Source organism: Orcinus orca, chromosome 10, assembly GCF_937001465.1.
Source record: "Orcinus orca chromosome 10, mOrcOrc1.1, whole genome shotgun sequence".
NCBI classification, from domain to species: domain Eukaryota; kingdom Metazoa; phylum Chordata; class Mammalia; order Artiodactyla; family Delphinidae; genus Orcinus; species Orcinus orca.
Window position 1 is genome coordinate 98,282,323 of NC_064568.1, and position 22,645 is coordinate 98,304,967.

The 22,645-nt window shown below is 43.4% G+C and overlaps 1 protein-coding gene across 11 annotated transcripts in view; it reads right to left on the reverse strand.

Moving 5' to 3' along the window:
- The window catches only part of GCNT2 (glucosaminyl (N-acetyl) transferase 2 (I blood group)), a 148,829-nt gene extending 134,626 nt beyond the window's left edge, over positions 1-14,203 (reverse strand). For all 11 annotated transcript variants that reach the window (XM_049715621.1, XM_049715619.1, XM_049715625.1 and 8 more), the window contains exon 1: positions 14,111-14,203. The gene's annotated coding sequence lies outside the window, so the exon portion shown is untranslated. The remainder of the gene's footprint in view (positions 1-14,110) is intronic.
- Between the last annotated feature and the right edge of the window lie 8,442 nt (positions 14,204-22,645).

Below are 22,645 nucleotides of genomic sequence, written 5' to 3' on the forward strand. Positions count from 1 at the left end.
GGTGTCAAAAAAACAGAGTATAGGACATAGAAACTTCTCAACATATGCAGTTATTTCTTTGTTACAAATAAATATAGTATACAGTAGCTAAATATAGAACATAGAAGATGCTAAATAAACACTTCTTAAATAAAAAACAACAACAACAGCAACAATTCAACAGTATCAGGGAAATCATCCAAGCACAAAATGAGGAGTTCAACAAAGAGAAAACATAAAAAAGAACCAAATAGGGCATTTGCCTTATTTGGAGTGGCAAGACGGCAGAGCAGGAAGGCGCTGAGCTCACTTCCTCTCATGGGCACAACAAAATTACAACTGTGTACAGAGCCACTGCTGATGAGAGAGACTGGAATCTAGAAAAAAAGATCTTCTACCACTAAAGGTATAAAGAAGGAACCACAATGAGATGGGTAGGAGGGGCAGAGACACGGTCCAGTCAAGACCCACACGTGCAGGTGGATGACCCGCAAATAGGAGGATAATCACAAGTGCAACTGTCTGAGCCCCATGTCAGGCACCCCAGCTCAGGGGTCTGCACTGAGAAGATGAGCCTACAGAACACTGGCTTTAAGGCCAATGGGCTTTACCTTCAGGAGTCCCAGAGGGCTGTGGGAAATTGAAACTCCACTCGTTTCAACAGGGTGTGCCTAGAATCTCACACACTCCAGGACCCAGGGCAGAAGCAATCATTTGAAAGGAACCTCGGTCCGACCCACTTGCTGATCCTGGAGGGCCTCCCGGAGAGGCAGGAGGCAGTCTGAGGTCATACTGGGGTCACAGACACTGAGGCAGCCTTTTGGGGGAGCTCATTCTACCACGAGTACACGGGGGTTAGGAAGCACCATTTTGGAATTCTCCCTCTAGCTTCTTAGCACAAGGACTGGCCCTGCCAGTTGGCCTATCACCACTAGTACTAGGATGCCCCAGGCCAAGCAAGCAGCCAGGCGGAGACGCAGCTCTACCCACCAACAGGCCTGCTATCTTAAGATCCCCTGAGCCCCAAGCCACCCTGGCAGCGACCCTGTCCACCAGAGGGCTCAGGACCCCGCCCTGACACCAGTGAGCCAGCACTAGCCCTGGGCCCAGCCTCACTCACTAGGGAGCAGGCAGCAGCCCCAGGAACCCCCGGGCCCTGGGCCCATCCACCAGTGGCTGACACACAAACTCATGGACCTCCAGGGCACCGCAGCCAGAGATCCTGGGATCTGGCTTTGCCCACCAGTGGGTGGGAGTCAGCCCTCGGGGCCCCTGGGTCTGGCCCCATCCACGTACAGGCAGACATCAGCCACAGGACTGTCATAACGCCACAGCCTTCCATGTCAGGACATGGCCCAGACACCCGGAGGCCAGCACCGGCTCTGGGACACCTTGGGCCCCTCAGCCAGCAGCCCCAGGATCTACCCCACCCACCAGTGGCTGAGACCAGTATTGGGGTTCCCTAGGGCCCTGCAGCCAGAGACTCTGGGTCCTGGTCCCGCCCACTCACAGGCCAACACCAGCCCCAGGATGCCCAGGGACTCAGCTCCACCCACCAGCAGACCGACCAGCTCTGAGATCCCTTGTACCCCTCAGCCAGTAGCACGAGGACCCAGCCCTGCTCAGCAGTGGGCCAGCAACATCTTTGGGAGACCATGGAACCCACAGCCGGCCATGTTATCAACCATCCACACCCACCAGGAGGTGAACCTACAACCAAGAATACTCTACCTGGCAAGGCTTTCATTCAGATTTCACGGAGAGATTAAAAATTTTGCAGCAAAAGCTCATAGAAAAAGATATCAAATTTCTGGTTACGGGGCGGGGGGGTGCTGAGGGGGTGCAGGAGGATGGCAGGAGGGAGAACTGGAGGAAGGCTGTCAAAAAGTACAAACTTGTGGGCTTCCCTGGTGGCGCAGTGGTTGAGAGTCCGCCTGCCGATGCAGGGGACACGGGTTCACTCCCCAGTCCGGGAAGATCCCACATGCCACGGAGCGGCTGGGCCCGTGAGCTATGGCCACTGAGCCTGCGTGTCTGGAGCCTGTGCTCTGCAACGGGAGAGGCCACAGCAGTGAGAGGCCCGTGTACCGCAAAAAAAAAAAAAAAAAAAAGTATAAACTTGCAGTTATAATAAATATAAATAAATAGTAGGGACATAATGTACAACATTACAAATATAATTAACACTGCTGTATGTTATATATGCAAGTTAAGAGAGTAAATCCTAAGAGTTCTCATCACAAGAAAAAATTTTTTTCCATTTCTTTAATTTTGGTTGGGGTTCTTTTGTTTGTTTTTCACATCTTTATTGGAGTATAACTGCTTCACAATGTTGTGTTAGTTTCTGCTGTACAACAAACTGAATCAGCCATACGTATACATATGTCCCCATAGCCCCTCCCTCTTGAGCCTCCCTCCCACTCTCCCTAGCCCACCCCTCTAAGTGGTCACAAAGCACAGAGCTGATCTCCCTGTGCTATGCAGCTGCTTCCCACTAGCTATCTATTTTACATTTGGTAGTGTATATATGTCCATGCTACTCTCTCACTTCGTCCCAGCTTCCCCTTCATCCTGTGTCCTCAAGTCTCTTCTCTACATCTGCATCTTTATTCCTGCCCTGCCACTAGGTTCACCAGTACCAGTACCGGTACTTTTTTAGTTTCCATATATATGCGTTAACATACGGTATTTGTTTTTCTCTTTCTGACTTACTTCACTCTGTATGACAGATTCTAGGTCCATCCACCTCATTACAAAAAACTCAATTTCGTTCCTTTTTATGGCTGAGTAATATTCCATTGTATATATGTGCCACATCTTCTTTATCCATTCATCTGTTGATGGACACTTAGGTTGCTTCCATGTCCTAGCTATTGTAAGTAGTGCTGCAGTGAACATTGTGGGACGGGTCTCTTTTTCATTCACAGTTTTCTCAGGGTATATGCCCAGTAGTGGGATTGCTGGGTTATATGGTAATTCTATTTTTATTTTTTTAAGGAAACTCCATACTGTTCTCCATAGTGGCTGTATCAATTTACATTCCCACCAACAGTGCAGGAGGGTTCCCTTTTCTCCACACCCTCTCCAGCATTTATTGTTTGTAGATTTTTTGATGATGGTAATTCTGACTGGTGTGAGGTGATGCCTCATTGTGGTTTTGATTTGCATTTCTTTAATGATTAGTCCTCCATCCTGACTCTGCCCCCCTTTTAATTTTGTTTTTATATTAGATGGTGGATGTTCCCTAAAGTTACTGTGAGAATCATTTCAAGATGTATGTAAATCACATCATTATGTTGTCCATGTTAAACTTACATGGTGCTGTGTGTCAACTGTATCTCAATAAAATTTGGAAGAAGAAATAAAAATAGTTTAGAAAATAAAAAAGAACCAAACAAAAATTCTGGAGCTGTAGAATACAATGACTGAAATGAAGAATTCAAGAGAGAGCTCCAACAGCAGACATGACCAATCAGAAGTGAGCTTGAAGACAGATCAACTGAAATTATTCAATCAGAGGAGCAAAAAGGAAAAGGAATGAAAAAGACGTAAGTCATTCAATGTAGTTATCTGTCACTACAAACCTTTTAAAAGACATACAGATGGCCAATAGGTACAAGAAAAGGTGCTCTATATCACTAATCATCAGGGAAATGTAAATTGAAACCACACTGAGATATCATCTCACACCTGTTAGCAACAAAAAGAGATGGCAAGTGATGGTGAGGGTGTGGTCGATCTTCAGGGCATTACTCCAGCTCAAATAAGCCAGACACAGGAAGACAAATACTGTGTGATCTCACTTATATGTGGAACCAAAAAAACCAACCTCATAGAAACAGAGAGTAGAATGATGGTTACCAGGGGCTGGGGGTATGGGGTGGAGGAAGTGGAGTGATGTTGGACAAAGGGTTACCAACTTCTAGTTTTGAGTTGAATCAGTCCTGGCAGTCTAACATAGATGATTATAGTTGATAATATTGTATTGTATACTTGAAAATTGCTAAACGAGGAACTCTTAAATGTTCTCACCACACACACACAAAAAGGTACTTATGTGATGTAGGTTTTAGCTAATACTATGATAATAATTATTTTGCAATATGTATCAAGTCAAAACACCATACACCTTGAAAACTTACACAATGTTATATGTCAATTATATCTCAATACAGCCAGAAAAAACCCAAACATATCTCTTAAATTCCCAGAATGTTCCCCATAGGGCCACACCTCATATGAGCATCCTTTTAATAGTCCAGTCTTCCATTGTCCAATCACCTGACCATATGACCAGGCCATTAGCTACTGCACATGAGTCAGTGAAAACCCAAATGTAGGAGTTTTTCCCATCGTTCAATTCTTCCATCGCTGCTAGGAAAATAGCCTGCAATTCAGCCCATTGAGCTGATTTATTCTTACTTTCTTTAATCGGTCTTTCCAGACAGGATACTGTTTATTCATCTTGCAACTGTCATCTGTAAACCAGGCAGCTCTTTGCTGGTCAACTAACAGATGTTCATAGTGCCACTGGCCATGAGGCAGTAAGTCCCAGCAGTTCTTCAAGTGGTTCCAAAGTCAGTCATGGGGAAAAGCATCTACCTGCTGTGGGCATGGTGAGTACCACCCTGCGTTCCCCTGGTAGCATGCTCCTGTGTAAACCATTTCCATTTTGTATGGAACTCCTCTGAGCACTGCCCTCCTTGTAAGAGTGTTTCTCTGACATTACCAGGACACTGTGGATACTTCAGATTTCATGATTTTGGATGACCTACAGTTATTGAGGCAGTCCAAATCAATGCCCAATAGCTCACTAGTAATTGTTTCTCAAATAATGTGTAAGGGGCAGGGGGCAGAATTTGGAAAATTTCTGGTCCAAAATCCCAATGGTTGCCACTGGTAGGTGCTCATGGGCTTATGCCACTGGCTCTGGTATGCATGAGTGGGAGAGGCAGACACTTCCCAAATCATATTTGAGTGGGGATCCCAAGGGCCCAAAGGTGGTGAAAGAGCCATCGTGTTTTGTAATTCAGACACATCCTGCTTTTGTTCAGATCCTCAACTAGATACGGCTTTCCTCTGGGTATCCTTACAGATAGGACCTAGTGTATTTCCAGTTGTAGAATATGCATTCTCCAGAATCCAAATAAGCTAACCAAAGGCTGGAGGTTGGGTTGGGTTCTAAGGGTGAGTGGTGACAGCACTTTATTTTTTCGTCTCTTATGGAATACCTTGAATGGCTCTGGACCATGACCTTCCTAAGAGTTTCACGCAGGCTCTCGGATCTTTGCTAGATTTATTAACCAGCTTCAGTTGGTCACGTGACCCATCGTGGCATTCAAGTCAGTCCTAGCTTGCTCTGCAGTTTCCAATACTTTCGTAACGTCATCAGTATGCTATAATCTTACACTCAGGACCTGCAACAAGGCCAAATCCCTTCTGATCAAATTATGACAGTAAACTGGTGAGTTCAGGTAAACTTGCGACAGGACAGTGATCTCAAATTGGAGTTCTTCTCACATGACGACAGTTGGCTCTTCTTGAGTTTGCAACAGAGAAGCATTCTCGAGATTAATCGGAGTCCCAGTCTTCTTGAGCCTGTTGTATTTTTGGAGGGGGAAGCTGGGGCTGTGGGCAACACAACCTTAGTGAAGCCTCACTGGTCTGCTGTGAATCTTCAGGCCCCATCCACCTTTTCCCTGTGCCACTCAGGGCTACTCTGCAGAGCATTCATTGGTACCAGCCCGCCAGCTTCCAGCATGTCATTAATTAAAGTGGTAATCTCCTTTTGCCAACGAGGTATTCTACATTGTTTTAAGTCAACCACTGTGTGCGCTCAGCAGTCCTCAGGTTCCCATCCATCATGTCCAATCAAGACCGGCCTGAGGGCAAACTTACATGCCTTGTGTTTTACAAACTTAATTAGGAGAAGCAATGCCTAGTAGGACATAATATCCGTCCCAATAATGCATTCAGGCATAGGAGCCATTACCATTTCACATAAAATCTGTTCGAAAATCCCAATTTTCATTCAAACTTGCTTTCTTTTTTTTTTGGTAGTGCCACACTGCTTGCAGGATCTTAGTTCCCCAACCAGGGATTGAACCCAGGCCCTCAGCAGTGAGAGTGCTGAGTCCTAACCACTGGACCGCCAGGGAAGTTCCCAGGCTTTCACCTTAATCCTGTCAGCCATTGCATCTCCATCCTCCCCATCTAAACTTAGCTCACATTAAGACTTCACCAACAGGTTTCAGATTCACAGTGCATTGGGCCCCTGTGTCAAGGAGTCTCAGAAAATCTCCCCCTCTCACCTCCACCCCCTCATTTTACCCACACATGGGCACAGGCCTTGGGTCCCTGGCTAGGGGTGGGGCTGTCAGTCTTTATACATCCGTCTATACACATATGCACATGCAAGGATATTTGTTGTAGCATCACTCATAGGGGGAAAAAAAAGAAAACAGAGTGATTTTCAATTAGTAGGAGAATGACTTAATGAACCATTTCATGTTTCATATGCACTCATGTGCACTAAGGACCAAGGAGTGTTAGGCAGCCTTTTAAATGTTGATGAGAAAAAGCAAGATGAAGAAACACATTTACAATATCATCTCATTTTTGCAAATTGAAAGATAGCAAAAACCTGTATGTCTCTATCAGTATGTTAATATTTATATGATTAAATGAGTAAGTATTATATCAACCAGGGTTCTTCGGATTTTTACTTTAAGGTATTGGCTCATGCAACTGCGGGGCTGACAAGTCTGAGACCTGTAGGGCAGGGTGCCAGGCTGGTAACCCAGGCAGAATTTTGATGTTTCTGTCCTCAGGGGACCTCAGTTTTTGCTCGTAAGGCCTTCAAGATTGGATGAGGCACACCCACATTATTGAGGGTCATCTCCTTTACCTAAAGTCAACTGATTGTAGATGTCAACATCGTCTACAAAACACCTTCACAGCAACACCTAGACTAGTGTTTGATTAAATTACTGGGTACTATAACCTACCCAGGTCGACACATCAAACTAACCATGGAAAAGAAAACTAACCATATGAGAAGAAAAACATGGCAGTTACATGAGCTACCTTGGGGGACTGAGGATGGAGGGAAAGTTAATGCGGGGGGTGGGAAGAGGAAGAAAAGGAGGAGTAACCAAGTGAAAACAGGGGGGAGGCATATATCTGCTCACTTGATACACTGAGGGAGCACCATGTATTATTATCTGAGTATACATGCGTAAAGAAATTAAATATATTTTTACCAAAGAAAAGCAAACAATTTCCTCTTTTTCTACTTAAAAAGCTTCAAGTTCTGGGCTTCCCTGGTGGCGCAGTGGTTGCGAGTCTGCCTGCCGATGCAGGGGACACGGGTTCGTGCCCCGGTTCGGGAAGATCCCACATGCCGCGGAGCAGCTGGGCCCGTGAGCCATGGCCGCTGAGCCTGCGCGTCCGGAGCCTGTGCTCCGCAACGGGAGAGGCCACAGCAGTGAGAGGCCCGCGTACCGCAAAAAAAAAAAAAAAAAAAGCTTCAAGTTCCACCACCTAGTTTCTCTTCATCTCCTCCTGTGAGGAAATATCTAGAGAGAATCTCTGCCCACAGGATCCTTGAAAAAGCAAATTGCCCACAGAGACCAAGGGGTGATTCTTGGCAGGATTTCAGAGTGCTGTCCCCTGCAAGTTCAGCCTCTGCTCGGCCAGCACGCAGCCCTCGTCTTCACCACATTCTACCATTTGCCAGCATACCCTCCCCAAACCCCATAGCTGATCCATGGCTTTTATGGCTTCCCTCAAAAAGATGAGTGGCTGGTGCTTCCGGGAAGATGGCGGAAGAGTAAGACACGGAGATCACCTTCCTCCCCACAGATACACCAGAAATACATGTACACGTGGAACAACTCCTACAGAACACCTACTGAACGCTGGCAGAAGACCTCAGACCTCCCAAAAGGCAAGAAACCCCCCACGTACCTGGGTAGGGAAAAAGAAAAAAGAATAAACAGAGACAAAAGAATAGGGACGGGACCTGCACCAGTGGGAGGGAGCTGTGAAGGAGGAAATGTGTCCACACACTAGAAGCCCCTTCTCGGGCGGAGACTGCGGGTGGCGGAGGGGGAAGCTTCGGGGCCGCAGAGGAGAGCGTAGCAACAGGGGTGCGGAGGGCAAAGCGGAGAGATTCCCGCACAGAGGATCAGGGCCGACTGGCACTCACCAGCCCCAGAGGCTTGTCTGCTCACCCGCCGGGGCGGGCGGGGCTGCGAGCTGAGGCTCGGGCTTCGGTCGGAGGCAGGGAGAGGACTGGCGGCGTGAACACAGCCTGAAGGGGGTTAGTGCGCCATGGCTGGCCGGGAGGGAGTCCGGGAAAAGGTCTGGAGCTGCTGAAGAGGCAAGAGACTTTTTCTTACCTCTTTGTTTCCTGGTGACGAGGAGAGGGGATTCAGAGCGCCGCTTAAAGGAGCTCCAGAGACGGGCGCGAGCCGCGGCTAACAGCGCGGACCCCAGAGACGGGCATGAGACGCTAAGGCTGCTGCACCGCCACCAAGAAGCCTGTGTGCGAACACAGGTCACTCTCCTCACCTCCCCTCCCGGGAGCCTGTGCAGCCCGCCACTGCCAGGGTCCCGGGATCCAGGGACAACTCCCCCGAGAGAACGCACAGCGCGCCTCAGGCTGCTGCAACGTCACGCCGGCCTCTGCAACGTCACGCTGGCCTCTGCCGCCGCAGGCCCGCCCCGCACGCAGTGCCCCTCCCTCCCCCGGCCTGAGTGAGCCAGAGCCCCCGAATCAGCGGCTCCTTTAACCCCATCCTGACTGAGCGAAGAACAGACGCCCTCCGGCGACCTACACGCAGAGGCGGGGCCAAATCCAAAGCTGAGCCCCTGGGAGCTGTGAGAACAAAGAAGAGAAAGGGAAATCTCTCCCAGCAGCCTCAGGAGCAGCGGATTAAAGCTCCACAATCAACTTGATGTACCTGCATCTGTGGAATACCTGAATAGACAACGAGTCATCCCAAATGAAGGAGGTGGACTTTGAGAGCAAGATTTATGATTTTTTCCCCATTTCCTCTTTTTCCGTGTGGATGAAAGGCTCTTGGTGCTGCAGCCAGGAGTCAGTGCTGTGCCTCTGAGGTGGGAGAGCCAACTTCAGGACACTGGTCCACAAGAGACCTCCCAGCTCCACATAATATCAAACGGCGAAAATCTCCCAGAAATCTCCATCTCAACACCAGCACCCAGCTTCACTCAATGACCAGCAAGCTACAGTGCTGGACATCCTATGCCAAACAACTAGCAAGACAGGAAAATATACACACCCATTAACAGAGAGGCTGCCTAAAATCATAATAAGTCCACAGACACCCCAAAACACACCACCAGACGTGGACCTGCCCACCAGAAAGACAAGATCCAGCCTCATCCACCAGAACACAGGCACTAGTCCCCTCCACCAGGAAGCCTACACAACCCACTGAACCAACCTCAGCCACTGAGGACAGACACCAAAAACAACGGGAACTACGAACCTGCAGCCTGCAAAAAGGAGACCCCAAACACAGTAAGATAAGCAAAATGAGAAGACAGAAAAACACACAGCAGATGAAGGAGCAAGATAAAAACCCACCAGACCTAACAAATGAAGAGGAAATAGGCAGTCTACCTGAAAAAGAATTCAGAATAATGACAGCAAAGATGATCCAAAATCTTGGAAATAGAATAGACAAAATGCAAAACACATTTAACAGGGACCTAGAAGAATTAAAGATGAAACAAACAATGATGAACAACACAATAAATGAAATGAAAAATACTCTAGATGGGATCAATAGCAGAATAACAGGCAGAAGAACGGATAAGTGACCTGGAAGATAAAATAGTGGAAATAACTACTGCAGAGCAGAATAAAAAAGAATGAAAAGAACTAAGGACAGTCTCAGAGACCTCTGGGACAACATTAAACTCACCAACATTCGAATTATAGGGGTTGCAGACGAAGAAGAGAAAAAGAAAGGAACTGAGAAAATATTTGAAGAGATTAGAGTTGAAAACTTCCCTATTATGGGAAAGGAAATAGTTAATCAAGTCCAGGAAGCACAGAGAGTCCCATACAGGATAAATCCAAGGAGAAATACACAAGCTTTAAATGATACATTAAACAAGATGGACTTCATTGATATTTATAGGACATTCCATCCAAAACCAACAGAATACACATTTTTCTCAAGTGCTCATGGAACATTCTCCAGGATAGATCATATCTTGGGTCACAAATCAAGCCTTGGTAAATTTAAGAAAATTGAAATTGTATCAAGTTATCTTTCCCAACCACAATGCTATGAGACTAGTTATCAATTACAGGAAAAGATCTGTAAAAACTACAAACACATGGAGGCTAAACAATACACTACTTAATAAGGAAGTGATCACTGAAGAAATCTAAGAGGAAATAAAAAATACCTAGAAACAAACGACACTGGAGACATGACGACCCAAAATCTATGGGATGCAGCAAAAGCAGTTCTAAGAGGGAAGTTTATAGCAATACAATCCTACTTTAAGAAACAGGAAACATCTCGAATAAACAACCTAACCTTGCCCCTAAAGCAATTAGAGAAAGAAGAACAAAATAACCCCAAAGTTAGCAGAAGGAAAGAAATCATAAAAATTAGATCAGAAAAAATGAAAAAGAAATGAAGGAAACGATAGCAAAGATCAATAAAACTAAAAGCTGGTTCTTTGAGAAGATAAACAAAATTGATAAGCCATTAGCCAGACTCATCAAGAAAAAAAGGGAGAAGACTGAAATCAATAGAATTAGAAATGAAAAAGGAGAAGTAACAATTGACACTGCAGAAATACAAAAGATCATGAGAGATTACTACAAGCAACTCTATGCCAATAAAATGGACAACCTGGAAGAAATGGACAAATTCTTAGAAATGCACAACCTGCCAAGACTGAATCAGGAAGAAATAGAAAATATGAACACACCAATCACAAGCACTGAAATTGAAACTGTGATTAAAAATCTTCCAACAAACAAAAGCCCAGGACCAGATGGCTTCACAGGCTAATTCTATTAAACATTTCGAGAAGAGCTAACACCTATCCTTCTCAAACTCTTCCAAAATATAGCAGAGGGAGGAACACTCCCAAATTCATTCTACGAGGCCACCATCACCCTGATACCAAAACCAGACAAGGATGTCACAAAGAAAGAAAACTACAGGCCAATATCACTGATGAACATAGATGCAAAAATCCTCAACAAAATACTAGCAAACAGAATCCAATAGCACATTAAACGGATCATACACCATGATCAAGTGGGGTTTATTCCAGGAATGCAAGGATTCTTCAATATACGCATATAAATCAACGTGATACACCATATTAACAAATTTAAGAAGAAAAAACCATATGATCATCTCAATAGATGCAGAGAAAGCTTTTGAAAAAATTCAACACCAATTTATGATAAAAACCCTGCAGAAAGTAGGCATAGAGGGAACTTTCCTCAACATAATAAAGGCCATATATGACAAACCCACAGCCAACATCATCCTCAATGGTGAAAAAACTGAAAGCATTTCCACTAAGATCAGGAACAAGACAAGTTTGCCCACTGTCACCACTCTTATTCAACATAGTTTTGGAAGTTTTAGCCACAGCAATCAGAGAAGAAAAGGAAATAAAAGGAATCCAAATCAGAAAAGAAGAAGTAAAGCTGTCACTGTTTGCAGATGACATGATACTCTACATAGAGAATCCTAAAGATGCTACCAGAAAGCTACTAGAGCTAATCAATGAATTTGGTAAAGTAGCAGGATACAAAATTAATGCACAGAAATCTCTGGCATTCCTATACACTAAGGATGAAAAATCTGAAAGTGAAATCAAGAAAACACTCCCATTTACCACTGCAACAAAAAGAATAAAATATCTAGGAATAAACCTACCTAAGGAGACAAAAGACCTGTATGCAGAAAATTATAAGACACTGATGAAAGAAATTAAAGATGATACAAATAGATGGAGAGATATACCATGTTCTTGGATTGTAAGAATCAACATTGTGAAAATGACTCTACTACCCAAAGCAATCTACAGATTCAATGCAATTCCTATCAAACTACCACTGGCATTTTTCACAGAACTAGAACAAAAAATGTCACAGTTTGTATGGAAACACAAAAGACCCCGAATAGCCAAAGCAATCTTGAGAACGAAAAATGGAGCTGGAGGAATCAGGCTCCCTGACTTCAGACTATACTACAAAGCTACAGTAATCAAGACAGTCTGGTACTGGCACAAAAACAGAAATATAGATCAATGGAACACGATAGAAAGCCCAGAGATAAACCCACACACATATGGTCACCTTATCTTTGATAAAGGAGGCAGGAATGTACAGTGGAGAAAGGACACCCTCTTCAATAAGTGGTGCTGGGAAAACTGGACAGGTACATGTAAAAGTATGAGATTAGATCACTCCCTAACACCATACACAAAAATAAGCTCAAAATGGATTAAAGACCTAAATGTAAGACCAGAAACTATCAAACTCTTAGAGGAAAACATAGGCAGGACACTCTATGACATAAATCACAGCAAGATCCTTTTTGACCCACCTCCTAGAGAAATGGAAATAAAAACAAAAATGAACAAATGGGACCTAATGAAACTTCAAAGCTTTTGCACAGCAAAGGAAACCATAAACAAGACCAAAAGACAACCCTCAGAATGCGAGAAAATATTTGCAAATGAAGTAACTGACAAAGGATTAATCTCCAAAATTTATAAGTAGCTCGTGCAGCTTAATAACAAAAAACCAAATAATCCAATCCAAAAATGGGCAGAAGACATAAATAGACATTTCTCCAAAGAAGATATACAGACTGCCAACAAACACATGAAAGAATGCTCAACATCACTAATCATTAGAGAAATGCAAATCAAAACTACAATGAGATATCATCTCACACCAGTCAGAATGGCCATCATCAAAAAATCTAGAAACAATAAATGCTGGAGAGGGTGTGGAGAAAAGGGAACCCTCTTGCACTGTTGGTGGGAATGTAAATTGATACAGCCACTGTGGAGAACAGTATGGAGGTTCCTTAAAAATATGACCTTACAATATGTTCCTTACAAAATGTTCCTTACAATATGACACAGCAATCCCACTACTGGGCATATACCCTGAGAACACCATAATTCAAAAAGAGTCATGTACCAAAATGTTCATTGCAGCTCTATTTACAATAGCCCAGAGATGGAAACAACCTAAGTGCCCATCATCGGATGAATGGATAAAGAAGATGTGGCACATATGTACAATGGAATATTACTCAGCCATAAAAAGAAACGAAATTGGGCTATTTGTAATGAGGTGGATAGACCTAGAGTTTGTCATACAGAGTGAAGTAAGTCCGAAAGAGAGAGACAAATACCATATGCTAACATATATATATGGAATTTAAGGGAAAAAATGTCATGAAGAACCAGGGGTAAGACAGGAATAAAGACACAGACCTACTAGAGAATGGACTTGAGGATATGGGGAGGGGGAAGGATAAGCTGTGACAAAGCGAGAGAGAGGCATGGACATACATACACTACCAAACGTAAGGTAGATAGCTAGTGGGAAGCAGCCGCATAGCACAGGGAGATCAGGAAAAAAAAAAAAAAAAGAAAAAAAAGAAAAGATGAGTGGGTCCTGTCAGATTTCTCTTGGAAATGTCAACCAGGCAGTTAGTAGTGAGTCTTTAAACGGAACAGCTCTGACGTGGAGGGAAGCTGGCGGGTGTCCATGGAGGCATGTCCAGGAATATGTGGAAATTAAAGAAGATTGTTCGAAGAAAGAGGAACAGAGCCAGTCCCCAGAGGAGTCTAGAGGGCGTGTAGCCCTGGCAGAGAGAGGCATCATATAATGGTTATGGAAAGAGAATTTACCAAATATATAAATCAGGGCTTGATTCAGTATATATCACCTTAATGTAAACAGATTTCTCCTGAGCCAGTTTGGTCCTTAGGCCGTAAAATTACTCCAGTCTTTCTTCCTGCAGTCTTATTTCTGCATTTCTTTTCACATTCTAAATCCACACCCCCTTACACCAAAGACAACCACAGTACTCACCCAGCTCCAGCACTCGCTCACTTCTAAGAAATAGACTCACATCTGACTTCAGTAGCTGGAGACAAAATGAAATAACTTCCTGTTTCAGAGCTCTCTGAAACAACTCTGCAAGCCACACCCAAGGCTTTTGTTCATGTGGGATAGGCAGTTCTAAATATTTTCAGGCTCTTGCCTTGTATACTTTACATGGTTGTCACTTTGAGTAGAATAAAAATGGAGATGGGCCCCAGATCAGACTACGCCTGAAAATCTCTAACCTCTGGAAAAAAGCCAAAACCCAAATCAAACCTTTGCTGTTTTATTTTAAAATGTATTTTATCACTATAGTATGGGCACATAATTTTAAAACTAGAAAATACTTTAAGCTATATAGTGAAAATAGCAGTATTATTTTTCCTTAAATTCCTGTTTCCCAGGACAATTCTTTTAGCTGTTTCTTATAACGTTTATTCTCATGTTGAGGGAGGAGATAGATGGGCTCCAGGTTAGACATTTAGAGCCAGCTTCCCGTGTACACTTTCAGATGGAAACAACAACGGGAACAGGGTAAACAGCTGGACTTTGTCTCCAGTGGACACTTTATCTGAGCTGAGTCCTGCCCAGATAAAAGTTAAGGAGAGCACCGTTTCTCATTCTTGTGGTCAAGGAGACCTGCCCAACTACATATGTGCAGAAAGCCTCCTTGGGGGTCAAAAAGTATAGGGTGCCACCCCATAATAGATGATGCCAAGCCTCCCATAGGCCTCTGGGCTGGAATCCATCTTGGAAAAAAGTTGCCCATTCATGTTGGGAGGGTCCTAGGGCAGGCCAGGTGTGGGAAAAGACAACAACAACAAGATAATTAGCCAAAGGTAAACAAAGGCTCAGAAAAACTGCCCTAGATAAATAATTTAACCGCCTCTTTAAGGAGCTCCCCCTTGTTAGAGACGACGCCCACAATGCCCACATCTCTCTGGGTGTGTATCTCTGCCTTGCTTCTGTCTTAACTAAACTGTTTTTCTGTGCGCTCTCCCATGTGTTGTGCTGTGTCTCTAATAATAAATTTTGTACCTGTTTTTACAGTTTTTGCCTCCTTGAAACATTCTTGCTTTCAAACAAGGTCAAGAGCCAGGGAAACTGCTTCTACCCTATAACCCTTGTTGGTCTAGTGGCTAGGATTCCTGGTTTTCATCCAGGCTACCCAGGTTTAATTCCTGGGCAGGGAACTAAAATATCACTTCAAGCCACCACGCACTGCTGTCTCCTCGAGATCAATGTCTCTATGTAACATTCTTATACAACTTCTTGGTTTTTCAGCTACAGGTATTATCTATTGACTGCCTGTTATGTAAGTTGGTAATTTAGGTCTCTTCCATCCCACTCTCACTCATAGACACACACACACACACACACACACCCCTCCTTTCCTCTCACTATAATTATATTACAATTTTTGTTTTATTGGTTATGCAGTATTGACAGGATAATTATATAAATATAATTTATAGCTGAGCCACGTGTATACTATGATTACATTTGTACAACTTATTTTTTAAATTTATTTATTTAATTTATTTTTGGCTGTATTGGGTAGCTGCGCGCATGTTTTCTCTAGCTGCAGCGAGCGGGGGCTACTCTTCGTTTCGGTGCACAGGCTTCTCATTGTGGTGGCTTCTCCTGTTACGGAGCACAGGCTCTAGGCACGCGGGCTTCAGTAGTTGTGGCACGTGAGCTCAGTAGTTGTGGCACACAGGCTCTAGAGTGCAAGCTCAGTAGTTGTGGCACACAGGCTTAGTTGCTCTGTGGCATGTGGGATCTTCCCAGACCAGGGGTCAAACCTGTGTCCCCTGCATTGGCAGGCGGATTCCCAACCACTGCACCACCAGGGAAGCCCTACATTTGTACAACTTTTTTTTCTCTGGAGTTAATAATTGCTTCATTTTTAACTTTCCTTTATTTAAGTTTCTATATACTTATCACTGCTTCCTTCTCAAAATCTGTGACAAATATGTAACTCTCTGAGAGGGTTATATCTCAAGCTATTAGCATGGTTATTTCTGTGTAGTCTCCCTCCCTTCCCTCTCATTGGCACTGGGACGGCAGGTTCTTCTCTCCCACGACTTATCAAATCAGAAGTCAACATTCCAAGAAAACACAGGCCCACGTATTGGGTAAAAATGTTCACATGTGTAGTTGCAAAGCCGTCTTTTCCTCTTCCAGGAACTGAGTGGGCTTAGAGGAAAGGACGGAGGCTAGTAAGCCATATAGCATCTCACCCTGACGGAGAAAGCTGGACGGGAGAAACAGGAACTTCCTAAAGTAGAGGAAGGGGAGAAACTTTCTGTGGCAGAACCAAGAAGTGGAGTTGGGTGGACTCGGCACCAGCTGGTCCTCTGATTCCACACCGGTGAACAAGCCAACATTCAGCCAGTTGGGACCCCATAGGTCCCCTGAACAGAGGGAGAAAGACCTGAGCACTTTGTATGAGAATGAAGGCATGAAGGACAAGATGGTTGCATACAGAATCAGGGGGGAATGCCACATGCATTTGGCATTTAATAATGAACTACTGATTCGAGCATTTAATTTGCTCTGAGAGTTTTTCTGTCGTAACCTCTGGGATAGCTTATATTGGCAGAGTACTCCCTCGAAGGTGATTTCCCGCATAACAGAACTAGAGGGAGAGGTTTTATCCTGGAAGGTGATCTACAGATATTCCTCTGTGGCAAAGGCACTTTAAAAAGCCATGGCTTGGGGCTTCCCTGGTGCCACAGTGGTTGGGAATCCACCTCCCAATGCAGGGGACACAGGTTCAAGCCCTGGTCTGGGAAGATCCCACATGCCACGGAGCACCTAAGCCCGTGTGCCACAACTACGGAGCCTGCACTCTAGAGCCCATGAGCCACAACTACTGAGCCCGCATGTCACAACTATTGAGCCCATGCGCCTAGAGACTGTGCTCCACAACAAGAGAAGCCACCACAACGAGAAGCCCTCGCACCGCAACAAAGAGTAGCCCTCTCTTACCACAATCAGAGAAAAGCCCGTGCGCAGCAACAAAGACCCAATGCAGCAAAAAATAAATAAATAAAATAAAATAAAATAAAATAAATTAAAAAGAAAAGAAAAAGCCATGGCTTTTTTCCTTCTTGAAGAAGACCTGATCACAGCTGATCAACCCAGTTGGGAACCATGCTCAGGGTCAGAAATCTTGAAGAGTTAAGTCTTGTCACTAAGATGCACTCTTTGAGGAAATGATTTTCCCTATTACTGAGGGAAATTTGTCAATAGTTAAGACTACTCTCAAGAAATGCAGTACAAGAAACCCAGCACCCAGTGAGGTAGCTTTTGACCCATGGTCAGCCAAGTTATTGCTTGCTTGCGTGGAAGGCATTGAAGTCTGAGCGCTCTCAAAGCTCCAACACTTCCTTGACTGGGCAGTCTTCTAAGTGTCCTTGGACATGCTAGTTTTTTGGTAGAGAGCCCATGCTATTGGGCCAGTAGAGAGCTCAAGGGCAAAGCTAGTTGGTTCCTTAAATACTTACAAGAAGACTGGGACCTACGAAATTTGCTTCTGTGCTGAAATTATAAACATGGGTGCAGAAAGCCTTGGCTGGAAAAACATTTGATTATGGAAATGTACACAAAACTCACACTGATCAGGTTTAGGTTGGAGCTGTTCTAGTAAAAACCCTTGTTCCCAGTTTTAGAAGGAATAGTCAGCTCACCCTCTCAACTTTTCTCAGTTAAGCAAAGTAAGAGTATGGTTGTCAGATGTGGCAAGTAAAGGTACAGGACACCAAGTTAGATCTGAATTTTAGGTTAACAAAGACTAGTCTTTAATTTTTAGTGTTTAACACTTAAAACATTTAGCAGGAGTACATCCCATGCAGTGTTTACATGGGACACACTTGTACTAAAAAAAATCTGGCAACCCTAGTTGGGGAAGGCAGAGGTAATTTAAATAAGTGGCTAAAGCACACCTCCTAGAAGGGACTTGGTGAGATTTCAGTCACGGTCATGACAAATAGTGCCAATGAGAGTGCATCCAACAAGTAAAAGCATTAACAGTAGCCCTGCAAATCTTTGGAAAAGTAGGAAGAGGGGGTCCTCCAGGAGCCATCCCAAATTCAGCTGCTGAAACAAGGAGTTCTTGGTATTTGTAATCATCTTGGGGCTCTCTTCTTTTAAGGCCACCGATTATATTTGATAAGGGCTCCACGTTTATGACCTCATTTAATCTTAATAACTTCCTAAAGGCCCTATATCCAAATAGTCACATAGGGAGTTAGGACTTCAATATACGAACTTGGGGCAGGATGGTGTGTGAGGGCACAATTCAGTCCACAGTAGGGGGCATTCAGGGACTATGCAGAAGGGTTACAAATAGGGGAACTTGAGCTCCACTCTTAGAAGGTGTAGGAGGGTTAAATTAGGAAATATCTAATGAGCCTAGGGCCTGAGAATGGATCATGTCAGGCTGTATTTATAAGTGACCTATAGTTCTCTTCAGAAGGCTTTAGAAGGCTTATATATATATATATATATATATATATATATATATATATATTTTTTTTTCCCAGTACGCGGGCCTCTCACTGCTGCGGCCTCTCCCGTTGCGGAGCACAGGCTCCGGACGCGCAGGCTCAGCGGCCATGGCTCACGGGCCCAGCCGCTCCGCGGCATGTGGGATCTCCCCAGACCGGGGCACGAACCCGTGTCCCCTGCATCGGCAGGTGGACTCGCAACCACTGCGTCACCAGGGAAGCCCTATATATTCTTTTTTGTCCATAAGATTCTGAAATTTCATAATGATGCAACTCAGGATTGGTTATTTTATTCCAGGATATTGGAATATGATGTGGGGGAGAGGTTTTGTCCTAGAAACTCATGCCATTTAGTTCTGAAAATGTTCTCTGTCATTTCATCAACAATTTTCTCCCTCTGCTTTTCATTATTTTCTTTTATGGAATACTTATTATTTCTTACTTATCTTCAGATTTTTTTCCTTTTCTCCCTATTTTCCATTTTAGTGGGTTTTTTGATTGTTATTCTTCTTTTGCTCTTCTAATTTCTGAGCTATTTTCTCAATTTACCCTCCTCACTGTCTATTGAATTTTTCATTTTGCTTCCTTAGTTTTAATTTCCAAGAGCTCTTTCCTGTTCTCGGAATGCTCTGATTTTAGAGCCTTTCACTCTTGTCTCAAAGGTCCTTTATTTTTTCACAATTCTCTGAGAATATTAATTACTATGGTCCCTATATTTTTTCTTTCCTCTCCCTCTTCCATGTTGGCTTGTTTGTTTTATATACCAATCTTTATGTTAGAGGTGTTTCTCAAATGTCTGGTGATTTTTGATTAACCACTCATCTCTTTTTGTTTTTAAAATATTTATTTATTTGGCTGTACCAGGTCTTAGTTGCAGCATGCAGGATCTTCATTGTGGCATGCAGGCTCTTAGTTGCGACACGTGGGATATAGTTCCCCGAACAGGGATAGAACCTGGGCCTCCTGCATTGGGAATGCGGAGTTCTAACTGCTGGACCACCAGAGAAGTTCCTCCATTCATCATTTTAAAAGCGAGACACTAAAAGTTACAACACACAGAGCAAAGAGATGCCAGATTAAAGGCAGGGAGGAAAATTAGAAGGGCCTTAGGTCAACTTGCTTCATGCTAATTCTTCTAAAAACAACTCACTGAAAACCCAGTTGATTTAATAACAGTTGTATCCTTGTAACAAGGATAATGTTTAGAAAAATATAAATGTGCTTTTGTGTGTGTGTGTCTTTCTTTGTAGGTGATTTTCCTCTTGTCCATCCAAGGTACCCATTTCCTGGAAGCAGACCAGCATTTGTTACTGAGGGATTGGAAAAAGAAATGATGAGGTGTTCTTCAGCTTCTGACACGCGTCCTGGCATTTTGGAACAAAGCAATAGATTTGAAAGCCAGGTTTTATATGAGAGTGATTTTTCCAAATCCTATTAGTTCCCACTTACTAGAACAAATTCTCAATGTGTAGGGAAAGTAGCTATGACATTGAAGTCAGAGAAAAGGAAGCTGTTGCACAGGCAGGAGCCTGCTCTTCTGGCTCCAAAATGATGGGAAATAGAAGAGAGAGAAAAGAGGTGCTCGCCTCACATAGGGAGGTGTCCCAGATTTCCCATCTCTGACCTTGAGCCTGGAGGGTTAAACGCTCTATTAGATGACGAATACAGTAAGTAAGGGTAATACTTAGGGCCAAAGTCAGGCATGCCCCGATCTCATTTGGAACTCTAGAAAAATATCCAACTGTCAGCTCCCTTACAACCTCCCCTCCCCGCCACACATGTCTGCAGCCTGCCTCTGTCACAGGATAACCCCATCCAAAAATTCCCTGTGTCATCAGATACCCTCTATCAGTACTTAGGTCACAAAAAGATACACCCTCCTCCAAAACATTCTTCCACATCAACACACACACAGCTGCCTGTGTCATAGAAGCTCCTGACCGCCAAAACAGAGAAGGAAGCTCTTGGAGAAATAGATTACTGATACGAGAAAGACAGTTACTCTGAGAGCTGGCTCAGGTTAATACACTAGTTCTGCACAGAGCTCAGTAAGAGAATATTCTCAATGTCAAGATACTAAGAGGATTAGGGAGTTGAACCACAGCCATATATGCGCTTTTCCCAGTTCTTCTTCCTCAATTCAGATTAATAGCAGAGACTTAATTGAAAAGTTTGAGCCTGGGGTCTCTGATCGCCAAGACAGTAGTCACGTGGTGGCTGACTCAGCTGCGAGGCATAGCCAAGCTGAGACAAGTGCTGGGGTATAGGTCTCGTGACCCACTTTCTCCTCCTTCTTCTTCTTCCTCTTCTCCTTCTTCTTCTCCTCCTCCCCCCTCCCCCTCCTCCCCCTTCTTCTTTTTTTTTTATTGTTTCTGCAGAGGACCAAGTAGGAGCCTATTTCAGCAGGTCCCTCATGCCAAGTTGCAAAACTACCCCCTGTCAAAAAGTTAAGAAATGTATTGCTGTCACACTTCAAAATGCAAATTGGAAAAGTTAACTAAGTAAGCCCTTGAGAAAGGATATGAAGGACAAGGGAAATCCAAAAAATTCTTCCTGCGAGGATCCCACTGTATTCAAGCAACCCAGTGGTAAATTAGTTAAAGAAGGGCAATTTTTTTTTGCACACTTATGAACTAGAGAAATTATGAAATGTATGGAATGTACAGAATGAGTTTTCCTCATTACCCTCCAATTTTCATTTCTTTGTATCACCCCAGGTTTTAGTCATTCTTTTACGGACAGTCTACTCAACAGCCCCCCACCCCAGCCCAAATCTGACAAACCTACATTTAGGCACATATAAGTGATAATAACCTAAGATATTGTCTCCTCAGTCAGTGCACACTTTAACAAGAATCTATTTATTCAAGCCTGTGTTTTTTTTTAAAGGTCTGACTCCATGAAGGCACGTACCATGGTCCGTAGTGAGAAGATTCAGCACTCTTTCTGAATTAAACTATGCGTCCAATGTAATCCCAAATTTAAAAAATCCCTCTCCAGATTTTTAAGGAACATGGTAAGTTAACTATGAAGTATATCTTGCAAAGTAAGTACACATAAAAAGGACAAGAAATAATGCAAAAAGAATAAGGAAGGGGATTTCCCAGGTGGTGCAGTGGTTAAGACTCCACATTTCCAATTCAGGGGACCTGGGTTTGATCCCTGGTCAGGGAACTAGATCCCACATGCATGCTGCAACTAAGAGTTCACATGCCACAACTAAGGAGCCCACATGCCACAACCAAATATAAATAAATAATATTTTTTAAAAAAAGAATAAGGAGGAAAGACTTTCTCTACTAGAAGCCAAAACATGCTATAAATCTACAGCAACTCAAAAGATGTGGTTTTGTGGAGTACTACTCAGTCATAAAAAAGAATGAAATAATGCCATTTACAGCAACGTGGATGGACCTAGAGATTATTGTACTAAGTCAGTACTAAGTCAGAAAGAGAAAGACAAATATCATATGATATCACTTATATGTGGAATCAAAAATATGACACAAATGAACATATCTACAAAACAGAAACAGACTCACAGACATAGAGAACAGACTTGTGGTTGCCAAGGGTGAGGAAGATAGGGGAGGGATGGATTGGGAGTTTGGCATTAGCAGATGCAAACTATTATATATAGAATGGATAAACAACAAGGTCCTACTGTATAGGACAGGAAATTATATTCAATATCTTGTAATAAACTATAATGGAAAAGAATCTGAAAAAGAATATATATATATATATATATATATATATATATATATATATATATAACAGAATCACTTTGCTGTACACCAGAAACTAACACAACATTGTAAATCAACTATACTTCAATTTCCACAAAAAGTTCTGGGTAGTTCAGAGCATTTGGGGGTGAGCAGGTAGTTCACCCTCAAATACACAGCTTTGGCATGCATATTGACTATTTTGAGTTAAAGGCACTTGAAAAACAGCAAATGCAAGAACAACACTCTGACTTTTCTTTTTTTTCTAAAAGAAGGAGATG